At 41.8% G+C, this 12,188-nt stretch overlaps 1 protein-coding gene across 5 annotated transcripts in view; it reads left to right on the forward strand.

Annotated features, from left to right (window-relative positions):
- The window catches only part of tsnare1 (T-SNARE Domain Containing 1), an 849,044-nt gene that overhangs the window by 295,034 nt on the left and 541,822 nt on the right, over positions 1 to 12,188 (forward strand). The gene's annotated exons all lie outside the window — the stretch shown is intronic.

The following is a 12,188-nucleotide window of genomic DNA, read 5'->3' on the forward strand; positions in this document are numbered from 1 at the left end:
GTAAAACATGGGTCCTATTGCAAATTGATACCTTCCTTGCATTCCCCCAAATATCCTCCCATGCCTCTGAAGAAATTTCAACACCTAGCTCTCTTTCCCACATCTTGCAGAGTCGATCAGACTCATCTGAGGTGGCACCCCCCCCCCCCCCCCCCCCCCAATTAGTGATATAGAGTATTGACAGAGAGAGTACTCTTAGCCTTTAGTACCCCTCTTTCTATGTCAGATTTGTAGGGATCAGTCAAAAGTGTGGTCTTTTTTTGAATAAAATCCCTAACTTGAAAAAAAACGAAAGAGGTCTCTACTAGGTAACTCGTACTTCCGTACTAACTGATCGAAGGACATCATTACATCTCCCTCAAATAAATCACCCACGCAAGATATACCCCTAGCTGCCCAACGTTTAAATCCTGAATCTATCATAACTGGTTGAAAACTCAGCATACCCACTAAAGGTGTAAACAAAGATGTTTTGCCAATATTACCTTCCCTCTGCCGAATTGCCCTCCATGCTTTAACAGTGTTGATGACTATTGGGTTATGGCAATATTCCCTAACTGTCCTTACCTTGTCCAAAAACAGCAAACTGGTAAGGGAGCACCTTGCTTGGTAGACTTCGATATCGAGCCATATTGAAAGAGGGTCCCCACAAAGCCAATCACTTACATAGGTCAAGAGCAAGCTTCATTGGTAATTTTTAATGTCCGGAAGATCTACTCCCCCCAATGAGGCAACTGCAATTTGGCTAATTTAATGAGGGGCCGTTTACGGTGCCAGATAAAGGAGCTGAACCAATTGTTCCGTCTCCTGAGTGTTTGTTTATTGAAAATCAGGGAGAGCATCCGTATGGGATATAGCAAACGAGGGAGAATATTAATCTTAATAAGTGGTATCCGACCCAACCATGAGACTGGAAGTGCCTCCCATCTTTGGAGATCTTGTTTAATTTTTTCAAATAATTGAGTAAAATTGGCTTTGAACAGTCAATCCAGAACTGGAGTAATGAATGTGCCCAATACACGAAACCCCCCTGTGACCACCTAAATGGGAAACTATAGTCACTTTCAAGAGCCAATTCTTTCATAAGACCACCCATAGGCATAGCCTCTGATTTAGCAAAATTAATCTTATACCCTGAAAAAGTGCCAAATGGTACTGAGACTGATGGATTTGTCAAGAAAATTAGAACATCATCTGCATACAGTGAGATCTTATGTAATTTTGACCCACTTCTGGAGCTGATATATTGAGATCCCCATGAATGGCCTCTGCCAACGGTTCAATCACCAACGTAAAAAGTAATGGTGAAAGGGGACAGCCCTGCCGGCTGCCCCTAGAAATATTAAAATTGTTTGATTGTACCCCATTGGTAATGACCGCAGCGAGAGGTACACTGTAGTGAACCTTTACCCATCTTATGAAAACTTCGCCCAGACCAAACCGGTCTAGAGTATAGAAAAGGTACGGCCACTCAACTCGGTCAAATGCCTTCTCTGCATCTAAAGAAATAATCAATCCCTGTATTGACTGTTGTTGGCATGCTTGAATTACGTTAAGCAGCCTCCTAACATTATTGGAGGATCTGTGACCCTTTATGAAGCCCATCTGATCCTCTTTAATAATAGAGGGTAACACGGTCTCCAGCCTTAACGCAAGAGCCTTAGAAAGGATCTTAAAGTCCACATTTAAGAGCGAGATGGGCCTGTATGAAGTACAATCTTTCGGATCCTTCCCTTTTTTAAGAATAAGTGAAATATTGGCCTCTCTCAGAGATGGTGGGAGACAAACGTGACTGTATGAATCATTAAACATATTCAGCATCAGGCCTATTGGTAAGGAGTGGAGTATTTCTCTAGGGAATTTCAGGCATTCCTAGATATCAACATAGGCTCGGTTGATAGCTCATCTGTTCTCTGGCCAAAGCCTATGCCAGAGGGTTAGTTCTTTCATATTCCACAAGTAGGAAGCGGCAGAAGGGTGAGCAGCATCAGGCCTGAGCGTATACTTATAAATTCCTTATAGAATTCACTGGGAAGTCCATCAGGACCAGGCGCCATTCCACTCTGAAGCTGCCTCACAGCTTCCTGAACATCTTGCTCTGATAATAGGGCATTGAGAAAGGACTGTTGTTTGGGAGTCACACCTGGGAGCTTCAGATCTCTAAAAAAGGATTCCATTTTGGCCTGCCCCTCCTCACAATTCTCAGACTGATATAACTTCGAGTAGAATCTCTGGAACGCCACATTAATCTTTTTAGAATCACATGTTAGGTTCCCAGACCCTTCCCTTAATGCTGTCATGGTTTGTGGGGCACTTCTCTTTCTGGCAAGGTATGCTAAGTATTTGCCTGGCTTGTCACCATGCTTGTATAACCTTTGCTTTGTAAAAGCCAGCTCCTTCTTTGTCATCTGCGTGAGCACGGAATTTAGTGTAGACCGCAGTGCCGTAATCCTCTGTAGTTTGACCAACAAGGATCTGTCAAAATAGACCTTCTCGACTGCCTTCAACCGTGCTTCAAGGAGACTTTGCTGCTCACCCTTCTGCCGCTTCCTACTCGTAGAATATGAAAGAACTAACCCTCTGGCATAGGCTTTGGCCAGAGAACAGATGAGCTATCAACCGAGCCTATGTTGATATCTAGGAATGCCTGAAATTCCCCAGAGAAATACTCCACAAACTTGCTGTTCATGAGAATAAAGGGGTCCATTCGCCAGTGCCTTGAATCCACTGTAACATCCTTAATTTTAATCATGAGGTACACTGGAGCATGATCAGAGATGTCAATATTACCAATCGTACGGGATGCCACCAGATCCAGGGTTACCGCAGGGGTCAGAAAAGAATCAATCCTCGTGTGACATCTATGCGGATTGGAGAAAAACGTGAAATCCCTACCTGTAGGATGGAGACACCTCCCAGACGTCCACCAATCCTAATTCCCCACACAAACCTAATAACTGTTTAGTTTGTGCAGAGGGTATCGAGGGACCTTTAGGCAACCTGTCTACTGTGGAATCCACGAGACAGTTAAAATCTCCCCCTATAATGATGTGCCGAGACTTTAGACTTATCAGTTTAGAAAAAGCATCTACCAAGAATTTAAGTGGATGAGCTGGGGGACAATACACATTTAAAATGCCATATTCTTCCCCATTTATCAAGGCTTTAAGAATTACAAACCTCCCGTATGTGTCTTTAACACATTCCAACAATTTAAATGAGAGATTTTTCCTTACCAATATAGCCACTCCCCTACTTCTGGTATTAAATGATGAAAAAATAAACTCGGTCAAAGCCATTCTGCTGTAATTATAGATGCTCCTTGTCATCCAAATATGTCTCCAGTAACAAAGCAATATCCACCTTCTCCTTTCTAAGACTCAAGACTTCTTCCTCTTAATTGGTGAGTGACTTCCCTTGATATTCCAGGTACACCATTTAATCAAATCATTAGCCATAGACTTCTGCAATTTACATTTAAATTCCAGAGAGGAGGAACCTGAACCATAAATTGCTGAGCCTTAGTGTCACATGGTCCACCAAATATAAAAACTACATAAACTAAAACCACTACATTTAACAAACATACAAAATTATTAAAAATAAAAACCAACAAAAACCAGAAAACAAACTAACATATAAAGTGCCAATAGAGCTGAGTAGGGGAACTCACCCTCTGCCCAGAGGAGGCAACTACCCGTCCCAAACTGCCCAGAGATACGCATCTGACCATCTCAACCACCTTCACTTCTCCCAGCTAGAGCCACATTACAAGCACAAGCTAAAAAGAATAAACACCCCATAGAATATCAATATGAATAAAAAAATTCTTTTATTAACAAAAAGGGGAATAAATACCTCACCTATCCTTTGGTATGTCCTAACTTAGAAATTTAAAATGCACATCTTAACCACTGCCAGACATAGATTGAACCAAATTATTATCAACAGAGGGAAAAAAGGGGAAAAACAAAGCTCCAACCGGATTTCCTCCATTTCTTTTACAGAATGATAAACGCATCCCCAAGCAACAATATTTATACATACTACAATTGTATAAATTTGGTTAGTTTGTCCACAAAGTCTCTTGCCTTCTCCGCTGTGTCAAAGAGATGCATGGATCCATCTAAGGTGATCCGAAGTACTGCCAGATATCTCAGGGAGTACTGAATCCCAAGCTCCTTCAATCTTCTCTTGACACCATCATATGCTTTTCGTTTCTGGATCACCGCAGCTGAAAAACCCTGAAAAAATATGATCTCAGACCCCTCATAAATTAGGGCCTTTGGATCCTTCCCCTGGAGTCTGGAAGCCTCCATGACTCTCTCCTTATCCTGGTAATGATGGAACTATACCAGGAAAGGACAAGGGCGTTGACCCAGACCCGACCTCATGCTGCGACACGGTGAGCCCTCTCTATCTTCAATCCTCTCATGCCAGTCTCCAAGTCAAGGAATTTCGGAAGCCAATCTTCAACAAATTCCACAGGCCGTTCACCTTCCTTACTCTCAGGCAGACCGATGATCCAAATGTTTTTTCTCCTGCCCCTGTTTTCAAGATCATCCACTTGGTCACGCAAATTATGATCCTGCGTCTTCAGATCTCTTCCTTGAATGGAGTGGCATCAGCTTCCACCACTGTGACCCTGTGCTCCACCTCATCCGTCCTCTTTTCCAGGTCTCCCAGCTGCTGCTCATCCTTCTGCAGCATGAGAGAGACTGGAGCCAGCTTCTCTTCAATCTGTTTCCCCAACATCTCGCAAGATTTCGAGAGCTGGTTCACCAGGTGCTGGAGAGTAATCTGCTCTGAGGCTGCTGCAGGCTGAGCTGCAGGCCCGGCCTCAGATGCTCCTCCTCCCTTTTTAGGCATTTCTGGAAAGCTGAAAATACAAGTAAGTCAATTTTTAAATGTTTCTTGGGGCTCCATAATCTTTCCAATGCCCCAAGAAATCCTGATGACCTGGGTTGGGTGGGTTAAAGGACCGTCCTGTTCCTGCTGCGATGCGAAGCTCTGCAGTGTGATCTTCTCAGATCGCTGCCATCTTAGAACCCCGCCCCCCCCGGTTTATGGATTTTTGGTAGTCTGTAGAATTGTGGGGTGTTGGTCCCGTCTGGTTGCATTTTTTTTGGAGTTCTGCCTTGTTTAATTGTCCGGAATTGTGTAATTTTCTTAGGAGATAGGTCATTTTGTTTCCTAGTTGTGGGGGTCAGGTCTAGCGCCACCTGTTGGTAGGTGTTGGTGTCTGCAAGTAGTGCATTGACTTTCTCTATGTAGTCCCTTCTGTTCAGGATGACTATGAGCCGACCCAAATCTGCAGGTAATATAACAATGTTTTTGTCTTTTTTGAGGTTTTCTGGGGCTTTCTTTTCTTGTGTGTTCAGTTTGTTTCCCTCCCTCTTTCGGCTCAGAGTAGGTGCAACTGTCTGTCTGATCATTTGTTGTGTTTCTTCCGTGAGTTTGTTGTCCTTCAATGTGGTTTCTAATGCCACTAGGAAATCCTTCTTGTCAGCGTCTCGGTAATTGAAATTTAATCCTTTTACTAGTACCACTTTCTCTGTGTCTGATAGGGTTCGGTCTGATAAGTTCTTTATCCATGCCCATGTGTTATCGGTTTTGTCTTTGTTTGTGAGTTTGTCAAGTTTTTTCGTCAGGTCCCGATTTTTTTTTAATCTGTGTTTCTCGTTGTTTGGTGTTTATGGCTCGTTCTACCACGTCTGTCCATTCTTGATTTATTGCTTCTTTGAATAACGGTTTTTGGCGCGCAATTTCCCCGTTGTATTTTCGGAGTCTGTGGTGGGCATCATTGATTATTCTCGGAGCATTCTGCGGCCATTTCGTTCTGTTAAACTTCTGACTTGAGGTGTTTTTATCAGCAGTTTGTATTGGAAACATTTTGGCAGTACCTGTTTTCTCAAATATTTCATGCAGGAAGTACAGTTGTTCGCGGGTGGAACTCTCTCGGATGGAATTCCTTTCCCATCTTCGGGCAAGTTGTAGCGTGTTGTGCCCATAGGTTTTTGCAAGGTTTGTGAAGGTTTGTAGCTCAGGTTGAGGTTTAGGGTGTAGGTTTGCTCGCTGAGCTGTAGGTTTGATATCCAGACGTTTCATTACCTGGCTAAGTAACATCATCAGTGGCGACCTCCAAGTGAAGCGAAGCTGTTGTCTCCTGCTTTCTAGATACCATCTGTCAAGCCCTCAGAAAACGAACAGGAAATGACATCACCACAAACCCCAGGAACCCCATCCAGGACAAACATATAAATAGAAAGCAGGAAACAACAGCTTCGCTTCACTTGGAGGTCGCCACTGATGATGTTACCTAGCCAGGTAATGAAACATCTGGATATCAAACCTACAGCTCAGTGGGCAAAGCTACACCCTAAACCTCAACCTGAGCTACAAACCTTCACAAACCTTGCAAAAACTCAGGTGGATGTTTTAGAGTAGAGTTGATGTTTCCTCTCTAGTAATTTCAGGATATCTTAATTGTTTTCATTGAACCAAGCTTAATGCCTTGAAAGGTGGGATTGGATTCCTCAGGAACAATGAAGTACATTGTATCCCTGAAGGTCACCCTAACATCCTCAGTGCAAGGTGTATCCATCATCACTGCACACAAGTAACTATCGAGTTTCCCTGAGAAGGATTCTTTCCTGACCATCTGCTCGAACTTTGAGACCTTGAGACACTTCTAGATTTTCATTTCCTGGAGATCTTGATATTTAATTTTGAAATGATAGGAGGACATCACGGTGATCAGTCCGGTAGTGGCTTTAATTATGTGCATTCTACCTGTCTGGTGATAACATGATTGTTTAGACTCATTGACTGTGGTGACATCCAGATTTAGGGAGAAAACTGTGCTGATGATTGAATGCTCAGCAAGTATTGTTATGACACATGGTTAAACCCTGCCCCCCCACCACCCACCCTGCCATGGGGCTATTTTAAACCAGTAAAACAGAAATGATTTAACCCCTGCTGTAATCTGTTACATTTTGAGAGGCAAGGAACTATCCTAAAAGTCACAATTTAAAGTAAAAAATAATTTTTTTAAAGTAATTTTTAAAAGTCTAACAGAGAATAATTAACTAACAACTATTCACAAATCCTTTATCTAAATCTATATTTTACCTTCCCCTTCTACAATACTAGTTCAATAAAACCCTCAATTAAGTTTTACAGAAAAATTCAAATTTTAAAACCAGCCTGCTGTCAAATCTTCTCTTGATATCTTCCTCTGTAGATTTACTCTCTATGTCAGTGTCAATGTTTTGTCTCTGTGCAAACCCCTTCTCCAGACAGGTGCCTCTTAGAGAGTTCTGACTAGCAGTCTATATCTATTGGTCTTTTGGCAGTTCTCCTCTAACTGTTCAATTTTTCCTGGTCATACCCCAAAGGATCAGATTGTTTCATTGGTTTTTAATTTTGTCAGTGTACTAAATTCAAACTTGATTGGAGGTTGGGAATTTGGGGTATAATTCAACCTGATTGACCAAATATGATTTTTTTTTGTCTCCAGGCAACCCAGCTAATCTAGCTGTTTCACCAAATGTTACATTGTAAATTCTCCAGCAGTCTGTATGCTTCTCCAAGTCCTTCAACTTTTTTAAAGGTACAGTACCCCTTACACCTTCATTACAGTATCTTCAGCAGGTGATCATTGCTGCTTTGAACCACCAATCCCTTGATCTGCATAAAGCTCCATTTGCACATCTGACTTTGGCATAGTGGTAGTCTGGGCGTGGAAGTCATCATAGAATTTATTCTGGATTTCTTTGGGCTTGTTCATGTTTGGAGTGTCGGGTGTTGCCACACGAATAGAGTTTAAGCCGTCAGTTTATCTTTGACTACTTGCCTTTCTCACTGGTATCTTACTGGCAAGATGCTTCATGATACCAAAGTCCACATCATCTTCATCCCATTTACCTTTTCATTGTCACTCCAAAAGAACCTGCATCATTTAACCTGCATCAATTTCTTTGAGCTGACCCTGTTGAGGTAGTCACATTCCACTTAATGACAGCAGTCTGAACTGAGACAGTTCCCTATCAATAGGTGCAGTTCTTCTCTCAGTCTAGTGATGTTGTCCATGGAAGAGCATAATTCCACCAGTCAACGGTGTCATCTTTATTTTCATTTCCTTAAGAGTGTACTATGATCACGTTAATAGGATCCCTGCCAGCTGTGACCTCCTGCCCAGATAAATGAAGCAATCTTCAAAACACCTTCTCCAGCTCCTTCCTTTTACCAGACAAAGCAGTGTATTCTTGAAAAGCTCTGCCCAGTCACTCAGTTAGATGCTCCAAGCTCCATTTTTCTTTCCCAGTGACAAATAGGGCTATGCCCCAAGGCACCTGTGTACAGGTTCCAACTCCCAATGAATCTGAACCTGCAGCTACATTAATGAACACCGAACTAAACAGATTTTAAAAAATGACAACAGATCAATTGAATTTCATTGAAGGAAAGTTGTGTCCGGCCAGCCTCACTCTCTCTTGTTCTGACCTAACTTTGTCCAGTAGCAAGACGGGTCTACACAGCTATAGATGGATTTGAATGCATTGTGTGACCATGATGTCTTCTGTGTCATAATGAGCTCTACTCATTTCACAGTATGGTGCGGATTGGCCTTAAATGCTATTAGACCTCAAACTGGTTTCATCTTTCCAATCTCCCAGAATCAGCCCCTGTATGCTGGACAAATCCCTAGATTGCTGATGGTAGGAGACCTGACGGCCTCACTCACCTAGTTTGGCCTGTCTGTCAAGTGGCCTCTTGGGGTGTGGTTACTGTCACTTGTTAATGTTGTGTTTACTTCTGATTGACCACAGAAATCTCAATTTATTTAAGCAATTGCGGAGAGTGTCTGTCCCAGGCCAGCTGGAGCATAGCTGTGCTCAAGACAAGAAACTCATTTGATTTTAATATACAGCTAGTCATGTGCACAATTATTTATTTGAATTCCAATCTTGTCTGCAAAAATCAGGACTCCCTAGACTGTCCTGCTCTTTACTTATCCAAGTGGGGTCTCATTATCATGCCCGAACCTGTCTCTATCCCTAGTACTGATTGCTTCATCCTGCATCTATTTATCCTCATACCGTCGACCCTTTCTATCTCCTAAACCAGTTAATACTTCATGATTTTCAAGACTTTTCTGGAAGGTTCTGCTGATGAAGCCCTTTTGGTGTACAAGATTCTTTTGGCGAATTCTGCACCTTTGGTTTTGCTCTGACCTCAGAAATTTGTATTTAACTCTTCCAATCAATGTAATTGGTACCCTAATAACGATTTGAAGGCACACATGTAAGACATGGGTCAAGGTCTTGACAGATAAATGATGCACCATTCCTTCGTGGAATGTTCATGGAATGCCTTGCCAGTAGCAGTGGTGGACTCTCCCTCTTTATGGTCATTTAAGCGGGCATTGGATAAGCATATGGAGGTTATTGGGCTAGTGTAGGTTAGGTAGGCTTCGGTCGGCGCAACATCGAGGGCCGAAGGGCCTGTACTGCACTGTATTTTTCTATGTTCGTGTACAGCCAGTCTATCTGCAGGACCTGTTAACCCTCCCTTCCCTTTCTTGTCTCTGAGGTTCAACCATCTTCAGCTGCTTCATCAGTGACCTTTGCTCCAACATAACCTCAGAAATGGAAATGTTTACTGATGATTGTACAATGCTCATCACCATTTGTCACACCTCTATCACTGAAGTATCAGAGGAGGAAGAATAGGTTGGGGCTGATAAGTGATCAGTAACATTCATATCACAGAAGTGCCAGGCAACGACCATCTTGAACAAGAGTGAATCTAACCATAGTCCCTTGACGTTCAGTGGCATCTCTGAACCCTCCACTCTGAATGTTGGGAGGTTACCATTGGCCAGAAACTGGACTGGTTTATGTATGCAAATGCTGTGGCTTTAGAACCGTTCAGAGGATAGGAATCTTGCAGTGAGTAACTCACCTGACTCCTCCAAAATTGTATATCATCTACAAGGCACAAGTCAGGAATGTGGTGGAATGATCCTATTTATCTGGATGAGTACAGCTCCAACAACACTTAAGTAGATCAACATCATATTTGAGTGTAATAAGGAATGGATATTAAGTGCTTGTCCAGCCAGCAAACAGCACCTCCTTTGAATGAAAAAAAACAAGAAAAAAAACAACACTTGCATGTCTGTTTAATTGCTTAATTGTTATTTGAATTTAAATTTCCTGACCTAGTCTAAGCCTCTGGGTTACTGGTTCTGTGATGTAATGTCGATATAAGCTAATGAAATGCAATGTACCAGCACTGTCCTAATTCACATATCGTACACAGAGCAGAGAATCAACCAAGTGCATTAATTTGGCCAATAATTTACACATTGTTGCAAGAATAGAATAGCAGATGTTAATTCAAATGTATCCAGAAGCTACTAAATTGTGGTAGGAAGTTTTGAATTGTTTGTAACTCACTTGTGGATTACAGGATGCAGAGATTAAATATTGTCTTGTAAATCCATGCCAAGAATTCATTATTATTTATTTAGAAGCTAGTTGTTAATTAACATCAGATTATGATAAATACTATTAGCTTTGTGTTTGAAATTAATTGTTTAATGTAACTTTCTGAGGGCATGTCTGATAAGTACAGCCTCCCCTCCCTACCTCCTGTTTTCTATGGATGAAAGAGAGCACGCTGATTTTAGAAAATGCGATGACTTTGAATTCAATTCAGAATTCAACTGTTCTTCTTTTCCTTAACTGCGATCAAATTCTTCTGAAACAGTAATGGAATTACAGATTTCTTTTTAAATTTAGCTTTTTTTCCAGACTCTACAGCCGTTTGGTTGATGTGTACACTTCTGTGTGACCATATTTAAAAAGGGTTGTAGATCTATTTTGGCTCCTAAAAGCACATTGGGTCTACCGGCTGCCGTAAGACTGCAGCAATTCAAGAAGGTAGCTGACTACCACCTTCCTAAGGGCAAGTAGGGATGGGCAATAAATGCTGCCCAGCCAGCAATTACATTGTCTCACCAGATAATAAAAATAAAGGTGATGGAAAAGTGATTTGGAGACATTGGTGCAAGCAACCCTAACTGGTGTATTCTTAAGGTATATGTGTTAATCTATAATGAAAATGAAATAGATACTGGACATGAAGATTCCATGTAAGAGTATGATTATGAGGTATGAGATTTCTTTCTAGACCTGTTTCTTCAATTCTCTTGACCAAGAGGTTTGGAGGACTTGAGCAATAAGCAGACATTGTATAGGCTGGGGCTGTTTTCCATGGAGCGTCGGAGGCCGAGGAGTGACCTTTATAGAGGTTTATAAAATCATGAGGGGCATAGATAGTATAAACAGACAAGGTCTTTTGCCTGGAGTGGTGGAGCCCAGAAATAGGAGGAATAAATAGGGTGAGAGGAGAAAGATATAAAAGGGACCTAAGTGTCGTTTTCGTGCAGAGAGTGGTGTGTGTATGAAATGAGCTGCCAGAGGTAATGGTGGAGGCTGGTACGATTGCAGTATTTAAAGGGTATCTGGTTGGGTATATGAATAGAAAGGGTTTAGAGGGATATGGGCCAAGTGCTGGCAACGTGCTGTATATCTCTATGACTCAATGACTCTATGTGACACATTCCTAGCCCTACTGTGGCTCTAAGTGTCCCCAAAGCAGCCTACGCTTCATCAGGAGATCAAAAATAACTAGTGTCCCAGAGACATGGTATACAAATTTTTTATTAATGTGAGAAATGGATTAAATATTACCTGCATGCTAATGTTTTGAATCTATTTGGACTCTTCTTCAGTTTCTCCAGCATTTTTCAGTTCTTTCAGATTTCCAGTATCCATAATTTTTTTTACTTTTGCTACCATCACCCTATTGGCCTCAGTTGTGTGTGGCTGAATTAATTTGTGCAGAAATCCCTGACATTTAAACACAAAGGTGGAAATATTTGTAGTTTTTGTGCCACTTCAAGATGCAGACTTCCATGAGGGCAGATAGTATTGCAGATCTCTCACTATGCTGACTATGTGACATTCCTTGTAAGAATGAATAATGCGGAATTCACATCTGAATCCACCCACTCCAAATGTCAGTAAATATTGGTGTTCTGTTTTCTTCACTGTTGCAAACATTTGGTCTGTCTAACCTGCTGGAGAATGCCCCAGAAAAACAGATCATGCTGA

Source organism: Hemiscyllium ocellatum, chromosome 4, assembly GCF_020745735.1.
Source record: "Hemiscyllium ocellatum isolate sHemOce1 chromosome 4, sHemOce1.pat.X.cur, whole genome shotgun sequence".
Classification (NCBI taxonomy): Eukaryota; Metazoa; Chordata; class Chondrichthyes; order Orectolobiformes; family Hemiscylliidae; genus Hemiscyllium; species Hemiscyllium ocellatum.